At 41.1% G+C, this 25893-nt stretch overlaps 1 protein-coding gene and 2 long non-coding RNA genes across 3 annotated transcripts in view; 2 read left to right on the forward strand and 1 right to left on the reverse strand.

The window, feature by feature from the left end:
• LOC121690180 (voltage-gated potassium channel subunit beta-3-like) overlaps positions 1–25893 on the reverse strand; it is an 88995-nt gene that overhangs the window by 26438 nt on the left and 36664 nt on the right. The window lies entirely within an intron of this gene.
• LOC121689775 lies at positions 2875–3846 on the forward strand. Its single transcript, XR_006024865.1, has 2 exons — positions 2875–3149; positions 3541–3846. It is a non-coding gene; the product is annotated as an uncharacterized LOC121689775 (long non-coding RNA).
• On the forward strand, positions 6648–23572 carry LOC121689776. Its single transcript, XR_006024866.1, has 3 exons — positions 6648–6765; positions 13890–13891; positions 23563–23572. It is a non-coding gene; the product is annotated as an uncharacterized LOC121689776 (long non-coding RNA).

Raw genomic sequence — 25893 nt, forward strand, 5'->3', positions numbered from 1 at the left:
AACTGGGAAAATGAATATCCTCACGTGGAAATAACTGGTGGGAAACTGGGAAACTTAATATCCTCATGTTGAAATAACTGGTGGGAAACTGGGAAACTGCATATCCTCATGTGGAAATAACTGGTAGGAAACTGCATATACTCACGTGGAAATAACTGGTGGGAAACTTAATATCCTCATGTTGAAATAACTGGTGGGAAACTGGGAAACTGCATATCCTCACGTGGAAATAACTGGTGGGAAACTGGGAAACTTAATATCCTCATGTAGAAATAACTGGTGGGAAACTGCATATCCTCATGTGGAAATAACTGGTGGGAAAATGAGAAACTTAATATCCTCATGTTGAAATAACTGGTGGGAAACTGGGAAACTTAATATCCTCATGTGGAAATAACTGGTGGGAAACTGGGAAACTTAATATCCTCATGTTGAAATAACTGGTGGGAAACTGCATATCCTCATGTTGAAATAACTGGTGGGAAACTGGGAAACTAAATATCCTCATGTTGAAATAACTGGTGGGAAACTGGGAAACTTAATATCCTCATGTGTAAATAACTGGTGGGAAAATGAGAAACTTAATATCCTCATGTTGAAATAACTGGTGGGAAACTGGGAAACTAAATATCCTCATGTTGAAATAACTGGTGGGAAACTGGGAAACTTAATATCCTCATGTGGAAATAACTTATCCTCATGTTGAAATAACTGGTAGGAAACTAGGAAACTAAATATCCTCATGTTGAAATAACTGGTGGGAAACTGGGAAACTTAATATCCTCATGTGGAAATAACTGGTGGGAAACTGGGAAACTTAATATCCTCATGTGGAAATAACTGGTAGGAAACTGCATATCCTCACGTGGAAATAACTGGTAGGAAACTGCATATCCTCATGTGGAAATAACTGGTGGGAAACTGGGAAAATGAATATCCTCACGTGGAAATAACTGGTGGGAAACTTATTATCCTCATGTTGAAATAACTGGTGGAAAACTGGGAAACTGCATATCCTCATGTGGAAATAACTGGTAGGAAACTGCATATCCTCACGTGGAAATAACTGGTGGGAAACTGGGAAACTTAATATCCTCATGTTGAAATAACTGGTGGGAAACTGGGAAACTGCATATCCTCACGTGGAAATAACTGGTGGGAAACTGGGAAACTTAATATCCTCATGTGGAAATAACTGGTAGGAAACTGGGAAACTTAATATCCTCATGTGGAAATAACTGGTAGGAAACTGCATATCCTCACGTGGAAATAACTGGTAGGAAACTGGGAAAATGAATATCCTCACGTGGAAATAACTGGTGGGAAACTGGGAAACTTAATATCCTCATGTTGAAATAACTGGTGGGAAACTGGGAAACTGCATATCCTCATGTGGAAATAACTGGTAGGAAACTGCATATACTCACGTGGAAATAACTGGTGGGAAACTTAATATCCTCATGTTGAAATAACTGGTGGGAAACTGGGAAACTGCATATCCTCACGTGGAAATAACTGGTGGGAAACTGGGAAACTTAATATCCTCATGTAGAAATAACTGGTGGGAAACTGCATATCCTCATGTGGAAATAACTGGTGGGAAAATGAGAAACTTAATATCCTCATGTTGAAATAACTGGTGGGAAACTCGGAAACTTAATATCCTCATGTGGAAATAACTGGTGGGAAACTGGGAAACTTAATATCCTCATGTTGAAATAACTGGTGGGAAACTGCATATCCTCATGTTGAAATAACTGGTGGGAAACTGGGAAACTAAATATCCTCATGTTGAAATAACTGGTGGGAAACTGGGAAACTTAATATCCTCATGTGTAAATAACTGGTGGGAAAATGAGAAACTTAATATCCTCATGTTGAAATAACTGGTGGGAAACTGGGAAACTAAATATCCTCATGTTGAAATAACTGGTGGGAAACTGGGAAACTTAATATCCTCATGTGGAAATAACTTATCCTCATGTTGAAATAACTGGTAGGAAACTAGGAAACTAAATATCCTCATGTTGAAATAACTGGTGGGAAACTGGGAAACTTAATATCCTCATGTGGAAATAACTGGTGGGAAACTGGGAAACTTAATATCCTCATGTGGAAATAACTGGTAGGAAACTGCATATCCTCACGTGGAAATAACTGGTAGGAAACTGCATATCCTCATGTGGAAATAACTGGTGGGAAACTGGGAAAATGAATATCCTCACGTGGAAATAACTGGTGGGAAACTTAATATCCTCATGTTGAAATAACTGGTGGAAAACTGGGAAACTGCATATCCTCATGTGGAAATAACTGGTAGGAAACTGCATATCCTCACGTGGAAATAACTGGTGGGAAACTGGGAAACTTAATATCCTCATGTTGAAATAACTGGTGGGAAACTGGGAAACTGCATATCCTCACGTGGAAATAACTGGTGGGAAACTGGGAAACTTAATATCCTCATGTGGAAATAACTGGTAGGAAACTGCATATCCTCATGTGGAAATAACTGGTGGGAAACTGGGAAACTGCATATCCTCATGTGGAAATAACTGGTAGGAAACTGCATATCCTCACGTGGAAATAACTGGTGGGAAACTGGGAAACTTAATATCCTTATGTTGAAATAACTGGTGGGAAACTGGGAAACTTAATATCCTCATGTGGAAATAACTTGCGGGAAACTGCATATCCTCACGTGGAAATAACTGGTAGGAAACTGCATATCCTCATGTGGAAATAACTGGTAGGAAACTGCATATCCTCATGTGGAAATAACTGGTGGGAAACTGGGAAACTGTATATCCTCACGTGGAAATACAGTACGTAAAAAATAAACAAGTAAGCCTAGGCCTATCCCCTTTGTAACAGAGTTAAAAATGTAGTGTATTGTTATATATGATTTTCGCCAAAGTAAAACAGCCTTGTTTAATAGTTGTGAATGGGAGCCACCCTTGGCCATATGGTGTACTGCAGATCTGCTGCGTGTAGTCTTGTGTTGCTTCCCTACCCGATCAGAGTAGCCGTATGCTTTTGATCTGGTAGGTTCACTGTACAAAGCACTCCACCCAGTATATCAGTTTTCTATTGATGTTTAAGTTGATAACTTCGATGTTTCCCAGGTGTTATACTATTTTACATGCACTGTAATGATTGTACTGCATTTAGCATGTTTTGACAAAAAGTTTGTTAATGTTTTCCTTTTGACTATAAGTTTCTCCATACTGGTAACTAGCCATAAACTCCGCTAGCCATGTCCATGCTCTTAATGTCTTATCTAGCATGCATGGGTTGAACTGCGTAGTTAAACATGTATTGGAAATAATATTACTCTGCGTCTCTCATGTGTGTAGTATAGCTTCAATATATGTATGAGACAACAGTGAATGTTAAGCGAGTTATCCCGAACGTAATTAGCTGTAATTCCATGTGTGTGAACTTCTGTCTGGCGTGCCTTGCTTGCTAGCAAGCGAAAGTGTACAATGGAATGTTTACGTAGTAGTAACGCAATACATGATGTATATGTTGCTTGTGCAGATGCTGTACGTGGTACACCGAAGCCTGAAGGCAATGTTTTGATTTATTTTCTTAAAGGTATGTGGCTCCGTAATGTAAATAGGTTCTAGTGAAGTGCTGTAACTTTATGCAGTTTAGTTATGCCCATTCTATATGGGAAGTTAAATGTCATGATTCAGATAAAATTATGCATTTTCTATTATTGAGAGAGTAATTAGCGGAGTAGCCGTATGCTTTTGATCTGATGCTGTACGTGGTACACCGAAGCCTGAAGGCAATGTTTTGATTTATTTTCTTAAAGGAAAATAAAAAGGAAGAAAAATTCAACATTTCGCCTCTGTCCCCCCTGATGCTTGACCACTGTTACACCTATCCAATGATATCGGCAAATGTTTGTTTTCCAAAGTAAGAATTTCACTTCACCATGCACCTTCGACAATGAATAGCTCATTACACTTATGTTACTGTTGAACGTAGGCCTAACTGGTATCATTACAAACATTATTCTGTGTCCTAAAAACTGGCATTTTATGGCATTGTGTCATGTAAGGTCGTTGCAAAATCTAGAGAAATGTGTGAGGTGGTCAACATTGGGTTAGACACCAGGGGCCATATTCACAAAGCCTTTTATCTTACCACTAGGAGTAGGCTACTCCTAAATAGCAATAAAAGATTTTAGCTAGGAGTTTCTCTTATTAAGTTATTCACAAAGCCTTTCAGACCTAGCCTAGGCTACTCTTAGTAAGGAAAAATGACAACTCCTGAACAGATTCTGGAGCTGAGCGCTCTAGAATCTTTGACTAAGAGTGAGTGAGTCTTCGTTGCTATGGATGACGTTATTACTCATGCACGAGCTTGACTGAAGTGACCACCTTGATTGGCTGATGATTGTAACGCGGGAATGATTCCAAACACCTCCCTTACGATGAGTGGCAGGTGACAGGTCTGAGAATGCGTGCGCTACACAAGGACGGAAGATGATAAATAACTGAATAAAAAGGCCTAGCCTAAATGAATCAAGAGTAAGGAAAAACAAATAGCCTAGTAGCCTAATGAAACATATGGATTGATGTAGTCTCTTTGTAACATTATTAAATTAGCCTAATCTGTTACTATGCCTATGCCTACGTTTGCAAAAGAGAACATTTTAATTTGATTCACAATAATGTTACATTTAATTTACATGTTGACAACGAGTAGCCTAGTTTTGGTTGTTGTTGGTGGCGTTATTGCATGTTAGTTATGCCTACAATGCAAAATTGCTTCCTCACGATTGCAAGCTCCTGTAGCCGCACAGGCGAAATGCCACAAAACCGGTTTGTGAATAGGTCTGTGAGTTAGGAGTCATCTCAACTTCTTTTAAGCTGTCACAGCTGGTGGGAAGGTGTGATTTGTTGGGGGCAGGGCAGCGTCGGCGCCAGAGAGCAACTGGTGGGGGGGCTATGAGCACTGACAGGGGGGGCACCTCACCTCACTTTTATTCGTTATTTTTCCATATAATAAAGAGCATCCTTCGAGCCTTTTGGATTTTGAATCAATATGATCAAGGGGGGAAATAGTGCAAGAACATAGCGGTCATAGCCATTGAATAAACTAGCACACAACGTTTAGAATAATATAATTTTAATAGAATAGCATTGCATGGCTACAATACAAGTAAATAGGCTATAACAGACTCACCACTAACAAGCCTCCTAGGCTATAGGCTTCACTGTGTCTTTCCATTCATTTCGAAATGTTCTTGTAAGATCCTGCTCAAAAGCAAATTACACATACTGATAATATCACAACATTGCACATAGGCTATGTGATCCCTCAAAATGTTCTTTAAAGTAGCCTACAGAACAAATTCTAACACATTTACGAAGTGGTAAATGCACCAACTGTGATGGAAAGTTTAAGAGCAAACAGGACACTCAGCATGACTTTTAGTACTATTTTGTGCTACTCTGAGAGTCCACTTTTATTGCACTTTTAAGTCTACTGTTTTTGAGTTTGGAGAAGTACTTGCAGCGACAGGCTATAGCCTACGAATGCTGACTCCACTGTCGCATTTCCCAGCCAAGTCCATGATGGGCTTTTTGTCACTGCTTCCAAAAATGTCTCCCTCTGGATAAAGCAGGTTAAGACCCGTGCTGTGTTGCGCTCACTAAAGGGCGATTCTTAAAGTAGGCCTAGCCTACATGATCCAAATCACTATCTCCGTTGCTTTATCATTAGCACTGGACAATATTGGAAAATATAGGAAATGCGACATGTCAGTTTGGTTTCTGCAATTTAGATTAACAGATCATGCATTCAGCTTGGGTCATCCTGCGGTCATACGAAAAACCTTGTATTTTCCATTATATTCCCAGATCTATCTTGAGACCTTTTACTGGATTTCTTATGCAGCTGTGTCTAAAAACCCTACTGATCGAGATTTATGCTCATTTGGCGTTGCAGGAGTCGTGGTAAATATATCGGTGGCACTCATTGCAACGGTGTCCGAGTGTGCAGAATCCCTTTTCATCGCGCAGTTTGCATCACGCAGTTTGCGCACATAATCAACAGTAGCATAGTTGACACGTCATGTTTCATTTTGAGTAGGCTAAGTGTTCAACATCAGCGTTCAATATGGATCAATCATGCATAATAATATTTAGATTTTTTTATGTGAGGGAGAGAACTCAGTTGGGGGGGCACACTGGCCTGTTTGGACGGGCCTGGCCTATGGCCCGCCCTTGACGCCGACGCTGGGGCAGGGCCGGATTAACTGGGCCCAAATGTCTGATGGCCCCCCTGCCCCCCAGCCAACGTGAATCGGGTGGTCAGTTAATATGCCTAGCCTAGGCTATATCGTGAAGATTTTTCTTGCCATCTAAGGCACGAGCGCATCTGTGAGGCCAAGCCTCACCAAGTAGCCCGTTTGTTTACAACTAACATTACATTTAATTAAACTGCTTATAGGCTATGCCAAAATAGTTTTCAACATTTTGAATATTAGTGTTGGGTGAATTAGGAAATGTTCTCAAAGTAGCCTTAGCCTATGGCTGAAAGCTGCTTGGGATCCCCCCCCCCCCCCCCCGTCAAGCGGCACTTATTGTTTCAAAAGGAGTAACTGTGCTTTCTATTTGTCTCGTAAATCCGCCGCCCGAGTTAGAAACTGTAAATTACCCAGCTTTCTTGCAGCATTTTGGGCAGGCACGCCCACTTTACCTCGGAGTACTTGAGGGTACCCCGAGGTGGACATACGACCTTACAACAGTCACTGAAATGAACGAAACAAAGAACCCGCTTCTCTCGCGGCAGTCACTGACAGTAGCCTAGAATAAATGCATGGGGGAAAACACTTCCCCATGACAAATACATCGTAAAACACTGAAAGTTAATATTTTGTCACTAGCAACATACATCTGTCCTTTGTCAAATGTGTTACGTTCCAAGTAGCCTAGTGCATTCTGCTTCATAAAGTTGAACAAATACATTTGCTTATTTCACAGAAAAATATAAATAGCCAGTTTAGGGTCTACAGTGCAGAGTTGGTAAATTATGGTAGGCCAACTTGGAGTGAACATACAAACAGGGGAAATTCTTTCTCTAGTAGCTGAGTAGCCTGATGGTAGGCAGGTGCGCTCGTAGACATACGGCCGAACATGCAAGCGCCAATGAATCGTGCTCTCCGGTGTTGTGTGCCTTCTGGTTTCTCCACCTACTGGTTTCCTTGCGCGTGCAGCAGTTGTCAGACATTCACAAACAAGTTGTTTTAGGCGGTTTGAAGTCGCTTTTCATACGCCATGAGCACTCAGCTACATTACAGCCACTCGGACAAAGGACATGTAAAAAAAATATATGTTTTGAAAACTAGCATTAAACTGGATTCGATCCCGCAAAAGCAACACACGCGTGACTCTCTCCATCCTGATTCCCTACTCTTTGAGCCAACTAATATGTTACGCGAATCAATTAACTATTGTAGGCTACCATTAATTAATAACGTAGGCAACACCCAGGTAACATGTTGTCCAGGCTATCTGAAACAAGGGGTTGCCTCTCATCTACAACAACTGGTTACCCTGGGCTGCTACAGTCGTCAGTGCACTGTGCACAGTAGGCCTATGCTACTCTTTGTGGTTGATCAACTAAAAATAAAAGATGTATTTGGTGATGACGTTATTGTAGGCCTAGTAGACCTACATTCTGAGAAACTAAATGGTACGAGAAACTATTTACATAGCGCACCAGGGGGTCGTTTCTAGAAAGCATCGTTTGCTAACTTGCGTCGCAACCTTGGTAGTTCGCTCCATCGTTCTTGGATTTGGTGCTTCTAGAAAGGGTAGTTCGAACTCTCAATCGCAAACAAGGAGGCAAAGTTTGGTCGTTTGAACTACTGCCCCTAGGCAGTCGCAATTGTGTCGTTCCTTGGTAGTTCCTGTTAGTGTCCGGAGCGCCTAACCAAAAATCACAACCGCCTAACCAAAATTTGCGAAGTGGATGTTTATCTCGTGACTCAATGATTGATCTATCCTGTAGCTTAATTTTGATTAAGACACTGCTCCCCTACTTGGCTCATTCTTGCTATTTATGTTAATTAAAGTATTGCCTTGCTTTTAGTATTATAATCTTCACAGTCCCTAACAACAGCAGTGTTAAATGGTGTAGAGGCTAAAGCAGATGACTTATTATCCCAACGTTGTAGGTTCGATTTTCTTATGATGTGAGATTGTCCTCTTGCTTCTCGCTACCTGCAGGTGAACTAGTGTGACACGTAGATTCAATTGTTTTTGACTGATGTATTGTACCTATGGTCTCTCGATGTATAGGAACTATATACATAAATAAGTATGGTCAAAACCTATTGTTGTGTCTCGTAGGCCTACTCTTACTCAGAGATGAAAAGAAGAGATAGGATGCGAACTCCGGCCGAGCGTGCAGTGCACCAATGCGCTGCTGTTAAGCCACGAGACAGTTGATAACCTATGGGATACCCAGATATTTGTCCAGGCTATATATTTTTTCCAACACATAGATATTTAACACAAATAATGACTCATATTGGTCTGCTTAAGTTAACTGTTTTATATGCTTGCAATAGGTTTAGGTTTTGGCTGATGGCAATGACAATACCAGCATTAATCACTCGGTTTAGGTTAGAAACATGTCGACATAGGCCGTGACAGAACATTTCTAGGGGGTGGGGTATTACACGTTGCCACTGTTTCCACCAAAGATATGTATCGCTGCATCATCAACAACGTTGTTGGAACTATGGTGTTCGAACGTTGGAGGTAGCGAATTGCGACACAGGTACGATGCTTTCTGGAAACAGGTGTAACAACAGTGTCGTTGTTTGGTTGCAAGTTGCGTCGTACCATGGTGGTTGAGCAACGTCGTTACTAACTTTTCTAGAAACGACCCCCAGACCGCAATGTCTTCAAGGGTTGAATGAAGGGAGTTTGCAAAAACTAGTGTATTTTTCAAGTCAATAAACATTCTTAATTTTCGAATGTCTTTGTCAGGGAACATCTGACTTTTAAAAACCATAGGCCTGGTAGTCGCTCAGACAAGGAGTTATAAGATAAAGGCAATACCATTTGTGTCACCTAATGCAGTTCAGTGAATTAGCAAGATACCATCAGAAGCCAACAATCATAAAGCACAGTGTGCGCGTGCGCGCTCTCTTCCCTGCGCATGAAGCTGTCTGCGTGTTGTAAGCTAGATTTGCGTGAGTTCTTTCTATCTGCTTTACTTTTGTGAGTTGCGACCACCTAGGCTATGTTATAGACGTTCTATGAGGTACCAGTGTTTAGCTGTGTCACACTACTTTTAAAATGATATTCAGGGCTATATACATTTTAAACATTCGGGGCTGAAGACCCGACAAAGCCTTGCGTTAATTCTTCAGGTGGGAAGTGTCAGGAATTTTCATACGAGAGACGCTCTCATTGGTGGTTAGTAGATAGGGAATTGACAGCAACATATCGAATCACATTATGAGAGATGCTGAATTTAACATAAACTGCGATGTTTGATTTTAAATTAATGTAAATTTAGCCGGGACTGTAAGCTGGCACACGTGGGTGCTCGAAGTTTTCAGTGGGTGCCCAGAGAGACGGAGCACCCACGGTATCGGCGCCTATGACAAGCGTATCTCGCGGTTGCATCCATTACAAACAAACATGCAATGTGAACGTCTGGGATTGGGGAGAGCACTAAATGCTCTTCTGAATAACCCCGAAGTCAAGCCTTTAAATGTAAAACTTTAATAATCAAAAAAATAAACGCTAATGAAGTAAACTTGTGACCATCAAAAATCGTTTATCGCCTGTAATTCCGTGATAACAGGATGTAACAGGACGGCATTTGGCTGAGCAACGGAGGTTAATATGCTCTATATTTTGTCCAAATGATGTCTGTCTATCATCGTTGCACTCGGAGAAAACCAGAATGTTTAATTTGTCCTGCGTTTCTTCTACGGCTGCAAACGGGATTCACTCGCCGTTAACCAAATATTTCTGGTTATTAAATTATTTCTAAACCAGTCTGCTAAAGTCTGTAGTGAAGTCTGTGTAGGGTTTTCCAGCTCCATTTCTTTTTACGATACACCCTGCTCACTTGAGACCTCTGCCGGTTGTTGCAGCGTTGTTGCAGCGTCACTGGAAAAATACAAATTAAAGTCGCGTGATCCTGCTCGCGGACCGCGAGGGAAGCTGGCCAAGTCGAAGCACTGCCCACTGTAATCCATTACTACCCAACCCTGATGTTGACACAGTAGCTTCTGTTTCACAGTCTGAAAATCCTAGTACATTCACACAGGTGAGGGCTAAGATCTGGTCGCATTCTCAAGCCAGTTGACAGACTAATTCAAACTTTGTCGAGGCAAGACATTGTTTACACACATCCGTCCATGCAGGCTATATGCAGGTCAGTGTTTCAGGTTTTTCATGATTAGACAAAGAAAGAGTTGAGGTCATACACACGTTTGGTGACATGTTATGTGGTCCAAGCTTTTCTGATGAGCTTTATGGAGAATTTCCTTTGTTTTTGTTTTGTTTTCTTCTCTTTTCCTAATGGCTTTAGTACACAGTGTAAATGGGTCTTGTGAGGTGTATAAGGCACCCTACTGCCAGTGGTTGGTTGAAGAGTTTGTGCACCTCTTCTTCCACTTCATCCTTATTGGATACCTTTGTGGTTGGCTGTCCTGTAATTGGTGACCCTCTGTCTATATCTCTGTCTCATATCACTGTTGATAATGTGCTCTTAAAATATCATATGAACAACTCGCCATGGACTTCTGACCTGGTCTCTCTTGGTTAGTGGTGTAATGCATTTTAGGTAGTGTACGATAGCGATTTTCAGACAATGCGCCAGACCACTCCCTAGGTTGTTCATTGCAACACCTCTTGGCGCATTGTTTAAAAATGAGACGTGCAAAATACAGTACGAATAAACTTTGCGCTGGGAAAATGACCCATTGAAATTAGTATATTAGTATATGTTGTTATATTGTATTTGTAGCAGGTTAACATGACTGATCATGGTATCTGGTTACCGTGTTATCTTCCTGTTATCTTGGCGGAGTGATTCTCTCACAATATGTGCACCAATGTCTTTCAAGATTGTGGATGGAGGAGTGGTTCATATACAGATAAGCCAGTTACCTCGCTTTGTAGTATTTATGGTGTTTGTAAGATTTGTGTGCTAATTTGTGTGTTAGCTTGCTAGTTGTAGACCAAAACTCCTTGGTACTGCTTTAATAATACACTACACATACAGTAGATAATGCTGAAAACATTCTGTCAGCTCTAGGGTTCTCTGATAACATGTTACTCTGATTTTGGCCTGTCTTAATATGGCAGTGTGACATCAAAGGCTAGAGTCTGACTCTGGGCAATGATGTCACCAACACTGCTCCCATGCCAGTGACTTGATCACGATCACAGTGCTTCCTCAGATTGCATTTTTTGCATGATCAAAGTCAAGAAGGGACAGGGAAAGCTTTACTGTTTGTCAGTGATGACCTCTCTTTGTGTGTGTGTTGCTGCCCTGCCAACTCTTTGCTGCGCTGCTGGACAAGCATGAGCATGAGTCCATCAGTCATCTGGGGGGCTGTGGTAGAGATTGGGTGGACTGTGTGAGAGAGCAACTCAGCCTGCGTCACCCTGGTAGCCCAGGGGCGAGTTGTGGGCAAGGACACATTCTGGCTTGCCTGCCACAGAAGAAGCGGCTACACTGACCAGCCAGTCGGAGGAACTGAGTGTACTGCCTGGAGCCATAATGACTGTGTGTGTGTGTGTGTGTGTGTGTGTGTGTGTTTGTGTGTGTTCTGGGAGATGAGTAGTGTATAGTGTCTGAATGTGTATGTGGGTTTGTGTGTGTGTTAGTCAGGGAGATGTTTATGAGAGAGAATTTTGAGAGAGAGAGCGAGAGTGAGAGAGAGAGAAACAGCAACACACACATGGATGGACAGAGAGATATGTTTTTGTGTGACTGGATCCAAATGGTGAGTGTACAGCATGTTTAGCCATGTGAGGTGTGTGTGTGTGTGTGTGTGTGAGTGAGTGAGAGAGAGAGAGTGAGAAAGACTGAGATGTGTGTTGTGTCTTTATCAGCATGGCCTTTGAGCAGCAGCATACTGCATCTATTCACAGGCCTTTTAGGTAGGCATGAGTGCATGCATGTATGTCAGCAATGTTGTATGTATGTATATGTGTGTGTTTTTGTGTGCGATTTTTTTATGTCATTTTGATAGTCCTATTAACTCGCATCCAAAGTTTTGGGAGTTGAGCGCGCCTGCTTCACCACTTAAAGTATAAGCACACCATTTTTTAAATGTCTATGTGAATTGGGTCATGCGATATTCACATGTGGCAGTAAGTTACCAAGAATTCCAAGGAGAGGATTGTACCTTAACAAGATAAGACACAGTCAATAGAATCATTATAGGCTACGCCCCAAAAGTTGATTGATGCATAACTTTGAAATGGAGCGATGACAAGAATCAAACCTGGGTCTTTTGGCTGCAGGCGTATGACTTACCAATAGCTATGAACCAGATCAGTTTTCACAGCTTGTGAGAGTTTACATATAAAGTCAAAAGCTAGTACACACACCCTCATCAGTAGTACTGAGGTGGAGCATGTCACCAGCTTCAAATTTCTGGGTGTCCACATCTCTGAGGACCTCTCTCTTGGACTCTCAACACCTCTACTCTACTCTGATCAAGAAGGCTCACCAGCGTCTCTTCTTCCTGAGGAGACTAAATAAGGTCCAGCTGTCTCCTCAGATTCTGTTGAACTCCTACCACTGCATCAATGAGAGCATCCTCACCACTGTGTAACAGTATGGTACAGCAACTGCTCTGTCTCTGACCGGAAAACACTGCAGAGGGTGGTGAAAACTGCCCAACACATCACCGGTTCTTCACTCCCCTCCATCGAGGTCTGTAAGCCCATAAACACCCATGGCATGACACTGAATTGAAGTGTGTGGCAAGGCCGGGATGATACTGTGTGAAGCTGAACAGTGTGGAAATAGTGGAGAAACAGGATGGCTGGGTTTGGAAATGCATAGACATAGATAAATGGATTTGCCAATTAACCTGAAATTTTGGGGCAGCCGTGGTCTACTGGTTAGCGCTTCGGACTTGTGACCGGAGGGTTGCCGGTTCAAACCCTGACCAGTAGGCACGGCTGAAAGTGCCCTTGAGCAAGGCACCTAACCCCTTACTGCTCCCCGAGCGCCGCTGTTGTAGCAAGCAGCTCACTGCACCAGGATTAGTGTGTGCTTCACCTCACTGTGTGCTGAGTGTGTTTCACTAATTCACGGATTGGGATAAATGCAGAGACCAAATTTCCTTCACGGGATCAAAAGAGTATACTTATACTATACTTATACTTATACCTATAGGTCATCCAGGGCAAGCGATACTTATGTAAGGCACACAGAATCCTCAAAGACTGTTCTCACCCCAACCACAGACTGTTGGGTTGTCTGGGAGGCGTTACAGGTCTCTCCGCACGTGACAGCCCATTCATAGTGTACCTTTAAAGGCGGCGACAGCCCATGGGCCGCCTTTGACGTCACAGTCCCAAAGAAGAACGGACAGTGGAGGTTCTGTGTGGACTGCAGACTGCTCAATGAGGTGACAAGAAAGGACTCCTACCCCTTGCCACGGGTGCATGAAACCCTGGACCAGGTAGCTGGGTCAGGCTGGTTCACGTCACTGAACCTGAGGTCCGAATACTGGCAGGTGCCTCTCTCTCCCTCTGCCAAACCAAAGACTGCAATCTGCACCAACCACAGCCACTGGCAGTTCAAAGTCCTCCCATTTGGCCTTTGTAACTCCCCAGTCTCATTCGAAAGGCTGATGGACAAAGTGCTGTTAGGAGAAGTCACATGAGTGTGTGGTGTACCTGGACGACATCCTTGCCCACGGCCTCACTTTCCAGGCAGGTCTCCAGTCTCTGTGGCACGTTTTACGAGCGTATAGCAGCGGCAGGTCTCAAACTCCACCCGGAAAAGTGCCACTTCATACAGAGAGAGGTGACATTCCTTGGTCACGGGCTGGGCAGACGTGGCATTGGCACAATGGACGACAAGAAGCGGTCAGAGACCGGCCCACACCAACTGACCAGCAACAACTGAAAAGCTTCCTAGGCTTAGCCTCTTTTTATAGGAGGTTTGTGAGAGGGTTTTCCTGTGTGGCTGCACCCCTGTTCAGGCTACTGCACAAAGACTTTGTGTGTACCAGCGAGTACCAAACAGCTTTCACCACACTACAGAAGGCGTTGGGGGCAGGGGTGGGTAGAGTACTGAAAATCTATACTCAAGTAAAAGTACAATTACTCCCTTCAAAAATGACTTGTGTAAAAGTAAAAATTACCATCTGAGAAATCTACTCAAGTAAAAGTAAAAAAGTCCTTTGTTCATAAATTACTCAAGTAACAAGTAACTTTTTTATTTTTACATTTTTGATGGCCCTTTAAAAGTAGGCCCATCCTTGACGCCTATTTGCTTTTCTCCTTCTTTGTAGGCTAATCATATAGGCAAACATATTTTAACAGCCCATTTCAAATATATTTTATTTAATATACTTTAATATTATCTGACACACTTGTGTAGGCTATCTTGTCATAGCCAGAATAAGCATTAAGTGGTTACGGGTTGAAAAGCATTCACTTCAAATCCATTGCCAGCTGATTCTTCTGCTTTGCATTAATAGAAATCTGGTTATAACTTCACCATACAGAACATACATATGTAACCTAAAAACAATGGCTATATTATGGGTAGACCTTACATTTAGGCTACATATAGCTTAGTAGTGTTGCACGGTGTATCGATACTAAAAAGGTATCACGATGCCTTCACGCAAAAAAACGATACGATTTCCGACGTTTTTAGAATTGATACTTTATTAAAATAACGTTCTGTGTCTGTGTGAACTGCTGCTCTCACTGCTCCTTGCACGCATCTAGGCAAGTGGGCGTGTCCAGCAGGCAGCTCTGAGTGAGTGAGTGCGCAGGCAACGTCAACATAGTTCTTTGCCGACAGTCCTCGGCCTTGTGGATAAAACAAAAGGTGAAATCTGGAACTAGCCTATTTCAGATAGGCTACATCGCGAATATTGGAGGCAAGCCATCAGGTACACAGAGGCCCGTTCGTAAAATATGTTTCAAAATCATTTAAAAGCAGTAGGCTACGCATGGAACTTGGCTAAACACCAAGACATATCCCAACATTTTTAAAGAGTTCAAAGAACGACAGGTTAACGAATAGGCTATAGAAAACACGACTACATGGTTAGTGCCAAGTTATTCTCTTCTGTTTTAGTCTAGGCTAAGTGAAACGAGTATGGTTCTCTGGGATAAAGCGAACCTTCCTTCATCTATTAATTTTGACGAGACATAACAAGCTGTAATCATTTTGACGAGACATAACGAGCTGTAATCATAGGGTGCTAACGTGATGAAAGCGCAATGTTCACGCCAGAATAACATTACCGTAACTTGTAAATAATCTATTTCATGTTCGGTCAGTAGTACTGGTAGTATTTGCCATGGCATGTAGACTGCAATTTGTTCAATAATTATTGCCCAGATGTAGGATAGGCTACCCGAAATGCGCTAATTAAAGCCCACAGCATATAATACCACCAAAGCGTGTTGAGTCCTAATAATAATAGCGGCTTATTGTTACGTGGTAGCAAATCATGTTATCAAAGAAATAGACGTCATGTAGGAATGCGCACAGATATATTGCAACAGGTAATGGTGTAGGCCTATCTGACGAAGACCTGAGTGGTGGTAACGTAGTACTTGTACACTGGGCGCAAAGAAGACTATCCTTACATTTTTCCCTTTGCAACTGTCAAAGAAATCCCATGAACACGGGAAGACCTAGGGTAGCCTAGGCTATACTGTACATCAGATGGCCTAAAGATTAGGCCCCTCTGCATAGCATTCAGTGCAGTAGTTACAGCATGCAGTAATTTCAAAACTGACCTTGATCTAGCCTAGTTTGGCTATTTAAAGCTACTTTATTGCCAAAACACAACACAATGTAAATTAACTATAACATATCCTTCCAACATAATATGTAGGAAGTTTAGAGCCTGGAATTGACCTGCACACTACAAAAGTGCACCGAATTCAACACAAATGACTCAATACACTTGGAGGAGGTATGAGTCCTTTCTTTTTCAGATATCTTAGGATTTCGCCGTAGTATCGTATCGAGCATCGTGATATTTATGGCAGGTATCGTATCGAAGTCATAATTTTGGTATCGTGACAACACTATAGCTTAGGCATATCCACTCGGACAGTGCTATAGAGTAGGCTATCTGTTTTCTCAGCCGACCGTCTTTGTCATGTCCTGCAACATTGAGGCTACATAAACAAATGCTAGGTTTTTTCTAACTTGTGTGCTTGATTTCTGAGGCATGTACTTTGCTTGTATATGAATTTGTAGGCCTACTTTCCTTGTCCAACGTGATTGTTGAACGATGCTGGCCAGAAATGAGTATAGGCGAAAGTTTCCGTGTCATATCATACCTCTCATCTCGTTGCTACGCTGTCTCACCAGAAAATGCAGAAGCTGGCAGGACGTCATTGCGTTAACTGAGCTGTTAGATATATAGAACATCTACTTCCACGTAATCTGATTGATACATACCAGGCCAGTCATTACTTTTATAATCGCGGGGAAACGCAGCAATGCATTCTGAAGCCCTGTTTCTTTTCTCCCACACAATTGTACACCGAGAGAGAGGTGCGCTTTTATCCCTCGAGATACTTTCTCCTCCAATAATAAACTTGTACTTTAGTAGATTAGATTAGAGTAGATTACTGGCTCAAAAATGTACTTGAGTAAAAGTGTGCATTACTTGTAGCGCATTACTACCTACCTCTGGCTGGGGAAGGTCCCTGTGTTGGCTCCTGCTGACCCCTCCCTCCCGTTCATCCTGGACTGTGATGTGAGTGGCCAGGGAGTGAGTGGGGTGCTGGCACAGCTAGAGTGGTGGCGTATTACAGTAGGACTTTCAATAAGCAAGAACACAGCTACTGTGTCACATGCAGAGAACTCCTGGCTGTGTTATTGTCTATTCACCAGACATGGGGGACTCGAGTCACATGACTTGACTCCAGTCAGACTCGAGTCACATTTTTTAGGACTTGAGACTTGCTTGATCAACATGTATAAAAGACTTGACTTGACTTTGACTTGCTATTCAGGACTTGAGACTTGACTTAGACTTGAGACATATGACTTGACTTTTTATTTTTTCATATTAAGGAATTAACTTTACGATTTTAGAAAATGCTTAGGTGCTGTTGCATGCATCACGCGAGCGAACCTGTCATTGTTACCAAGTAGGGTGGCCAGACATCCTGCTTTAGCAAGGACAGTCCTGATTTTCAATGCCCTGTCCTGCGTCCTGCGCAACATCAAGCAGAACACGTACAGTATTTGTACTGCTTTTTGAGACAGGCTTGAAGAGGCTTGGGACGCAGCACAACGTCCAATGCAGTAACATATCAAGTGTTCACTCAACAAATGATTGACTAAGAGCGGTGTCAGATAAATATCTGAGCAGATATCATTGGTTAAAAACGTAAACAAGGCTCTATGTGCTGCTACGTCATATGTACAGTATTCCGGCTTCATTGACAGAAAGTAACTAAAGTTAGCACTTCGGACTTGTAACCGGAGAGTGCCCCAACCAGTAGGAATGGCTGAAGTGCCCTTGAGCAAGGCACCTAACCCCTCACTGCTCCACCATTGTATTGATATTGTTCATCTTAAATTAAAAAAAACTGCAGTGTTATTTATTCAATATGTATAATCTAGCCTTCCTCTCATCACATTCTTTCTTCTCAGATGCACGTGCTATGCGCAAATACCCAAATATCTAAAATGCGAGTCATGCAATATTTGTTTGGCTGTTAAAAATAAATATAAAATAATAAACAGTAACAGAAAATAACAAAATACCGCAATTGTGCACAAATTGAGGATGATTTGAGGATATGTTTATCAGACATTGCGCCAAGAATTGAGGATCTTTGCAAGGCAAAGATCTCACATTAATGCAGATGATATGCCTACTATTAGGCTTAGTAATAATAACAATTAATAAAGCATAAATTCATATCAGAGCTCTGGTGCCAATTCCCAATTAGCCTAATAATGATAATAGACCTGATGATTATAATGATGACGATGACGATGGTGCTACTGCCAACAATAGCTTAGTAATGATAATAGGCCTACCTACAGTTACTGACAGACATGTGGACTCGAGTCACATGACATGGACTCGAGTCATGATTTTAATGACTTCAGACTTGACTTGATAAAATTCGGCATGACTTGTGACTCGACTTGGACTTGAATACTATTCACTCAAGACTTGACTCGGACTTTGCCTCTTTGACTTGTGATGACTTGACATGTCTCGAATCAAAAACTACATTTCCTGATCGTGTACCAGTCAACCCAGAGACGCTTTCCTGCGACTAAAAAAAAAAAAAAAAATAGCGGAGACAAGCGGCCAGAGCACAGTTCAGTAGCCTACTGCCACTACCCTCACACGCGTTACGCACTGTGTGTAGGGCACCAAGAGACAGAGGAAGGACCAACATTTAGCCAATCACTAGTAGCTTTACTGCAAACTGATTTGCACTCTTGTTAGAGAACGTTTGTCAAAAAGCACCAACAGCATGTTACATAAAGATGATACTTTTCGAGTCCTCTCCATTAAGATCCAACTTAAACTTATGCTAGGCTACTGCATTTAATTGAGAACACATCTAAGCACGCACGAGAGGGAGAGAAAACAAGTAGGTTCCAGCTGGCTTGTCATTGTTGATGATGATTGATATCTTCTTTTAAATATAAGAAACATATAAAAAGAAATCGTGGAGGCAACAAGTACGAGATTAGAGGAGATTGTGAATTTATCCGGTTCTCACTAGTCTACTATACTGTTAGAAACTATGAGATCCAGGTCACTATGACATAGCTGCACTCACTGTGATTTGGAAAGTGGACAAGAATATTATGAAGAGTTGTCTTTGCCTTGTGTAATGGAACTGGTGAGTCTTGAAGTATTCAATAATTTATTTACATGAAGCACATGATATGCCGATTGAAACACATTCCACTCAGCTACTGTAGCTAGGTGGCTACTGGCTACCAGGCTCATAATTCACTTTTAATTGCAAACAGAAAATGTCAAGCAAGCATCATGTCATACATGCTTCTCTTTCCAAAGGAATGAAAGCTGTTTGTGCCAACTTAATATCATGCTTATCATTGTTAATATTGTGCTATACATGTGGCACAAACAATGTTTGAGTTTGTGGACTAGCCATAGGCTATATTTGAATGGAGCTGGTAAAAAAAGATCATTATGAGAACGTGTGGACAGTGCACAATGGGCTTAAAGTGTCCATTTACAAATTAGATAAACAGCATTAAATGTGTAATATTTCTTAAGAAATGCATACTTTAAAACACAATTACTGTCATTATTATCTTTTAAATAATATAAAAGTGTTGACCTTGGCTTCCCTTATGAGTCACCACTGGCAGACAGCCTAATAAATTGTTTGCAGGCAAATCTGTGGCCTAGTGCAGTGAAATACCATCAGTCAAATTATTACTAATCCTTACAGTGGGCTCCGCAATTTGGAAAAACATTATATATATTTGCAGCTGTGCTGAGTGTCATGTAGCTATCCGTTTTGTACAGATTACTCAGGTATGCACATGCATATGTCGTAAAAGATTACAAGACAGAAACATTGAACATATTTTAATCTGTATTTATAAAAAAAAATACTGTGGATTAGATGGAAGTGCTAAAATTATGATCGATAGTCTAATAATGGCATTATTAAGTGAAGAGTACCTGATGACTTGTTCAGGACTTGAAAAAGATTGGGACTTGGACTTGGACTCAACTTGGCTTTGATGTGACTTGGACTTGGACTCGACTTGCCCTTCTCTGTATTTACTTGGGACTTGACTTGGACTTGACTGCTAAGACTTGGGACTTACTTGTGACTTGCCAAACAGTGACTTGGTCCCACCTCTGATCGAAAGTATTCAATACCATTGATTCCAATGTTTTACTTATCAAACTGCAGCATTATGGGATCAGAGGCACAGCATGGAGATGGTTCAAAACTACCTTCAGAATAGAGAGCAGTTCGTACTTATAAATGACCATAAATCAGTTCAGAAAACTATTACTCTTGGTGTCCCCCAGGGATCCATACTCGGGCCTCTTATGTTCACCCTTTATATCAATGACCTAGATGTCTCGGATGCCTTTAATAAAGTGTTATTTGCAGGTGATATCAACCTGATCCTGTCTCACAAAAATCTTCTTGTCTTGCAGGAAACTACAAACAAGGGGTTGTTGAAAGTGGACACTTGGTTTAAGTGCAACACATTATCACTAAATATCAATAAAACAAACTATATTATATTTCGCTCCACAAAAAATACAAATAATGTGGAAAATACCTGTCTCTCTATTAATGGCCAAGCCATTTCCCCTGGGGATCAATAAAGTATCCATCTATCTATCTATCTATCTATCTATTGAAAGAGTAAAATGGGTCCCCGCTATAAGCATTTCTTGCTTCTTAGGGATCGCCCTTTCATGCTGCTTTTCGTGCTCTTGTATTGTCTTGCACTTTAGCATGAATAAATAAATAAAAAGTGACACACACACACACACTCCGCCCCACACACATACATACTCTACCTGCTGTCTTTAACCCATCACCACACACTCACACACACCCCCACACACCTTACCTGTTTTAACTCCACTACCACTCACACACACACTCACACACACACACACACACACACACACACACACACACACACACGAACACCCACACTCTCCTCCCTCTTTCTAACACAAACACACACACACACACACATCCTCCATCACACACAGACACACTCTCCTCCCTCTTTAACACAAAGACTCACACACACACTCTCCCTCACATACACACACATACACTATCGTCCCTCTCTTTAACACACTAACACCACTCACTCTACTACACACACACACACACACGCCTCCCTCTCTTACACACACACACACACACACACACACACACACACACACACACACACACACACGAACACCCACACTCTCCTCCCTCTTTCTAACACAAACACACACACACACACACATCCTCCATCACACACAGACACACTCTCCTCCCTCTTTAACACAAAGACTCACACACACACTCTCCCTCACATACACACACATACACTATCGTCCCTCTCTTTAACACACTAACACCACTCACTCTACTACACACACACACACACACGCCTCCCTCTCTTACACACACACACACACACACACACACACACACACACACACACACACACACACACACACACGAACACCCACACTCTCCTCCCTCTTTCTAACACAAACACACACACACACACATCCTCCATCACACACAGACACACTCTCCTCCCTCTTTAACACAAAGACTCACACACACACTCTCCCTCACATACACACACATACACTATCGTCCCTCTCTTTAACACACTAATACCACTCACTCTACTACACACACACACACACACGCCTCCCTCTCTTACACACACACACACACACACACACACACACAGACTGCTCCCTCTCTTACACACACACACACACACACTCTCCTCCCTCACACATAAGACACTATGCTGATGGGTTGTTCAATGAATTTGACCCAGTTATTTTATAGATGAATTCCAATCATGATTATGTGAAAGTATGGCTATCAGAAAAAAATATTTTACCTGTGTTGTACTAAAAATTTGACTGAATTTAAAATAATAATGGGCATACTAGTACTCTGTTGTCCAATGGTGCAACGGCATGTCCTGTGGTACAACAAATTGAATTGTGAGTGGAAAAGGTATTTTAATGAAAAATGTATGTAAAAAGTGTTGGATAGTATAATAATGCTATCATTACTATGCAGCTATAAGGATGAAATGAAGATTCCTTGGGTTTTATACTAAATATAATGAATGTAACTCAGACATTTGGGTGAAGTCTCTATGTGTACATCTTATAGTATATAAATAACATAATTCTGAATTTTTTGGGGGTATGTTTGATGTGGAAATATAGTTGGGGCAAACTAATATGCCTTGGGCTCATCTATCTTATCTGTCCAACATTCTCTGAATTAAATTATGACATTTTTTCTTTTGTTGCACCGGTGGACGCATTTTAGGACTACCACACCAAAAACTGAATAATATGCAAAATATATGAATAATTAGAAATGGACACATTCAGTTTTGAATTATTCACATATAAGGGAATATAATTATATGTCATTTGACATATATTTTTGAATTATAAATTTTTTCACTTTTAATTTGAGTTCACGTCAACCACCCACATATGGTTTAAATGTGTAAACAAGACGCCTGATGTTTAAAATATGTTAATGAATGGGCACAGTATTATTGTGTACAGTAATGGGCTATCAGTAAACAGTTCATGTGCAGGTGCGCCTGCAGGTGTACGTCCGTACGCACTGTGCGTACCATCAGGCTACTCAACAAGAGAAAATGTCCTGTGTGTGTGTTTTGGCCCACCATACCTTCCCAACTATGGACAGTATCCCATTAGCTGCATGCCATCAGGCTACAATTTACAATTTTCTATTGAAGTTAGTGAACACGTTATCAAAATTAACGCGCACACATTTTGTTTGAGCAGGAGAGAGAGAATACGCACGCAGGCACGCAACTAGGCTACTTGTTTTCTTTTACTCGGCTATCTATATTATCAGCACACAATGTTGAGATAATTCACTAACTCAATACTCATCATAGATATCACAAGTTTAAACAACGATCAGGATATTTTTATGTCAGGCAGGTAGTAGACTCTAGCATGACATACTGGAATGAAGTCATATTTTTGGCCTCGTCAGTTTAAAAAAAACTACTGTATGATCCCTTATCCCATGTGTTTTAATTGACCATCTTTGCTGGACTCCCTCTTATGAGGTCATCATTGTGTCTGGAATGTTTCCTGGAATGTTCATAAATTCAGTTATAAAAATAACTGTAAATATTGTTCTATTGTATTTAAAGTTGATTTTTCAAGAAAAATCACTCACTACTATCTTGCTTCATGTCCCTTCATTTGTCAAAAACGTTTTTTAACCTGACATACGCTCTTTAAGCAATTAGAGCTGTGATGTCACAATCGAAATTAGAATCCTTGAACATTCCGCCATTCATTTCAATGGGCCCAAAAAACACAGAAAAACGGGAATAACGCGAAAACGACAAGGACCAGCGACACGAAAGTAACACGCGCACTACACCGGTTCGGGCCTGAATTTTTGGAGTTTGAACCGCGTCGATAGCTCAAACGGTCTAGGAGCAGTAGTGAGTACAAAAAGTGGGTGAACAGGAATAATAAATAAATAAATAAAGTAAACTTAAGAAGAACAATAGTGGGCTTACTCCGCAAGCCCACAGCATGGCTTCGTCTTGCTGGATCAAACCCACTAATAAAGTAAACTTAACAATAGTCGGCTTGCTGGATCAAACCCACTAAAAAGTGGGTGAAAAAGAAGATATAATAAGAAAACTTAAGAAGAACAATAGTGGTCTTGCTGGATCAAACCCACTAATAAATAAATAAATAAATAAAGTAAACTTAAGAAGAACAATAGTGGGCTTGCTGGATCAAACCCACTAATAATAACTAGACTGCATTTCTGAGGAACTGCGAAAGTGTGCTTGCTCTGGTGCGGTCACTAATGTGAGCAGACAGTGGAATATGCTATGTTGAACCTAGCATAATCAAAGAATTCTAACAGTGGCTAATTTTTCAAAATCGGGCGTACAGGTCAAAGGTTACGTGCATTAACATACATCCGAAATGCCAAAACACATTTTTGCTAGTTGCAGCGACCCCTAGGTCAAAGTGCACCAAATTATATGTGTCCTCACAATGGAGTCCCGAGTCCCTTTACCAAATTTTCTATGCACCAAGGTTGGTATAGATACGTGATACGAGATATGACCTACTTCCTGTTTTGCGGCTACGGATTTTGTTTGGCTGTAACGGCTGTGACAGGTGAACGCTTTTGAAAATCAAAAATCTTTCTGATAAGATTTGTCAGGCTACAGAGGAATTGACCAATGGCAGCAGTTAACGTTTCCCTGTGGTTTATTTACCAAATATGAAACATGATGGAGGCATTAAAATGCTACTTGTTTATCAGGATATTGTTTCACTGATTTATTTTTAAAATATGAGCTATGACAGAAGTTGGGTGTGAATGTTCAGTGTTTCTCACAGAATTGGATTCTGTGAATGTACCATTTACATCGGGATTTTGCAAACATTTAGTGTCAAGAGTCAATAAAATTAATAAAGCATGCATGAGTAATCTAGTCGAATGAAAGTGATTGAATTATTTTTAAATTATTTAAATAGTACAACATAGAACATTATTGTGTGGCGGCTGGTTTTGATTTACCATAAAGTACAGGGGCCTTCAACCTTTTTCAGCTCAAGGAACCCTTGGCTGAGGCCATAAGGCCAAGGTCAAAATGTTACCAGCTTTCGTGAACATGAAACCGAATTCACAACAAACACATCCATTCAATGATTTGGATTAGCAGTTTAGCACGCCGCCTTCTATGCAATGCTTCTACTGTATGTGGCAACAACAATCCATCAACAATCCTTTATGTTTTGTTAAATGCACATGCAGAGGAGAGGCAGCGGGCTCTTTACGAGAGAAAGCAGGGAGGGGCAAGGAAAGGCTGCTGCGTAAAAAGTTCAGCTCAATGAAAGTGATTGAATTATTTTTAAATTACTTAAATAGTACAAAATAGAACATTATTGTGTGACGGCCGGTTTTGATTTCGTGGCGGCCTGCCACAGATTAGTCAATGTATAGGAGACATTGATGTTTTATATTCCATCCCAGCATCCCCTAATACTGATTTACTGGTTTATTTGACAAATAATCTATATGGGCCTGCTCTATAAGCACCGTATGTCTGTTTGTATCTCAGAATAAAGGAATGTCCACCACATGTTGCTCACATTTCTTTACCATTATACAGTACAGAGGCCTTCAACCTTTTTCAGCTCAAGGGACACTTGGCTGAGGCCATAAGGCCAAGGCCAAAATGTTACCAGCTTTCGTGAACATTAACCCTTTAGGCGCCAGAGGGTTTTTTTCGAAACGTTCGATTTTGACATCTTCATGTCAAAAGGCTATATCTTAAAAGTGATGAGATAGAGACTTTCTGTAAATTAGAGAAATATTAAGGATGACCCAAAGTTTATGTAGGGATTAAATGTTTATATCTAATTTGCATATTATGACGTTATATGGTGGCGGCCATCTTGGATTATAGAATTTTCATGAAAAGTTGCATGTTTGAATGATAGAATGCACCACTTCTTTCCCCCCAAAATGTCCCTCACCTTCTGTATGCTATATTGCACAATACTGAATGCTCAGGTAAATACTAAGTAGTAAACAAACTATGTAAATCATTACTAATAAATGGCAGAAACAAACCAAATGCATGTAGCGGTAGGTGCCTTTTGCTGTAGAGATTTTCCATTTACTACATACAGTAGGCACTCTGATTCCATATATGGGGCACATATATATTATTCAGATGACACACAAACACAAGTAGACAAGACCTGTTTAGTTCAAAAGCTCACTTGCCACGGCAAGGCACAGATCAGGAGTGAGATGACGAGACAAGACAAGAGACAATGTTAGTATTTGTTTTCTTTTTGTTGTGTTTCTTAGCTGACAAAGACACACACAT

The sequence above is a fragment of the Alosa sapidissima genome, chromosome 18 (genome assembly GCF_018492685.1).
Source record: "Alosa sapidissima isolate fAloSap1 chromosome 18, fAloSap1.pri, whole genome shotgun sequence".
In the NCBI taxonomy this organism is placed as follows: domain Eukaryota; kingdom Metazoa; phylum Chordata; class Actinopteri; order Clupeiformes; family Clupeidae; genus Alosa; species Alosa sapidissima.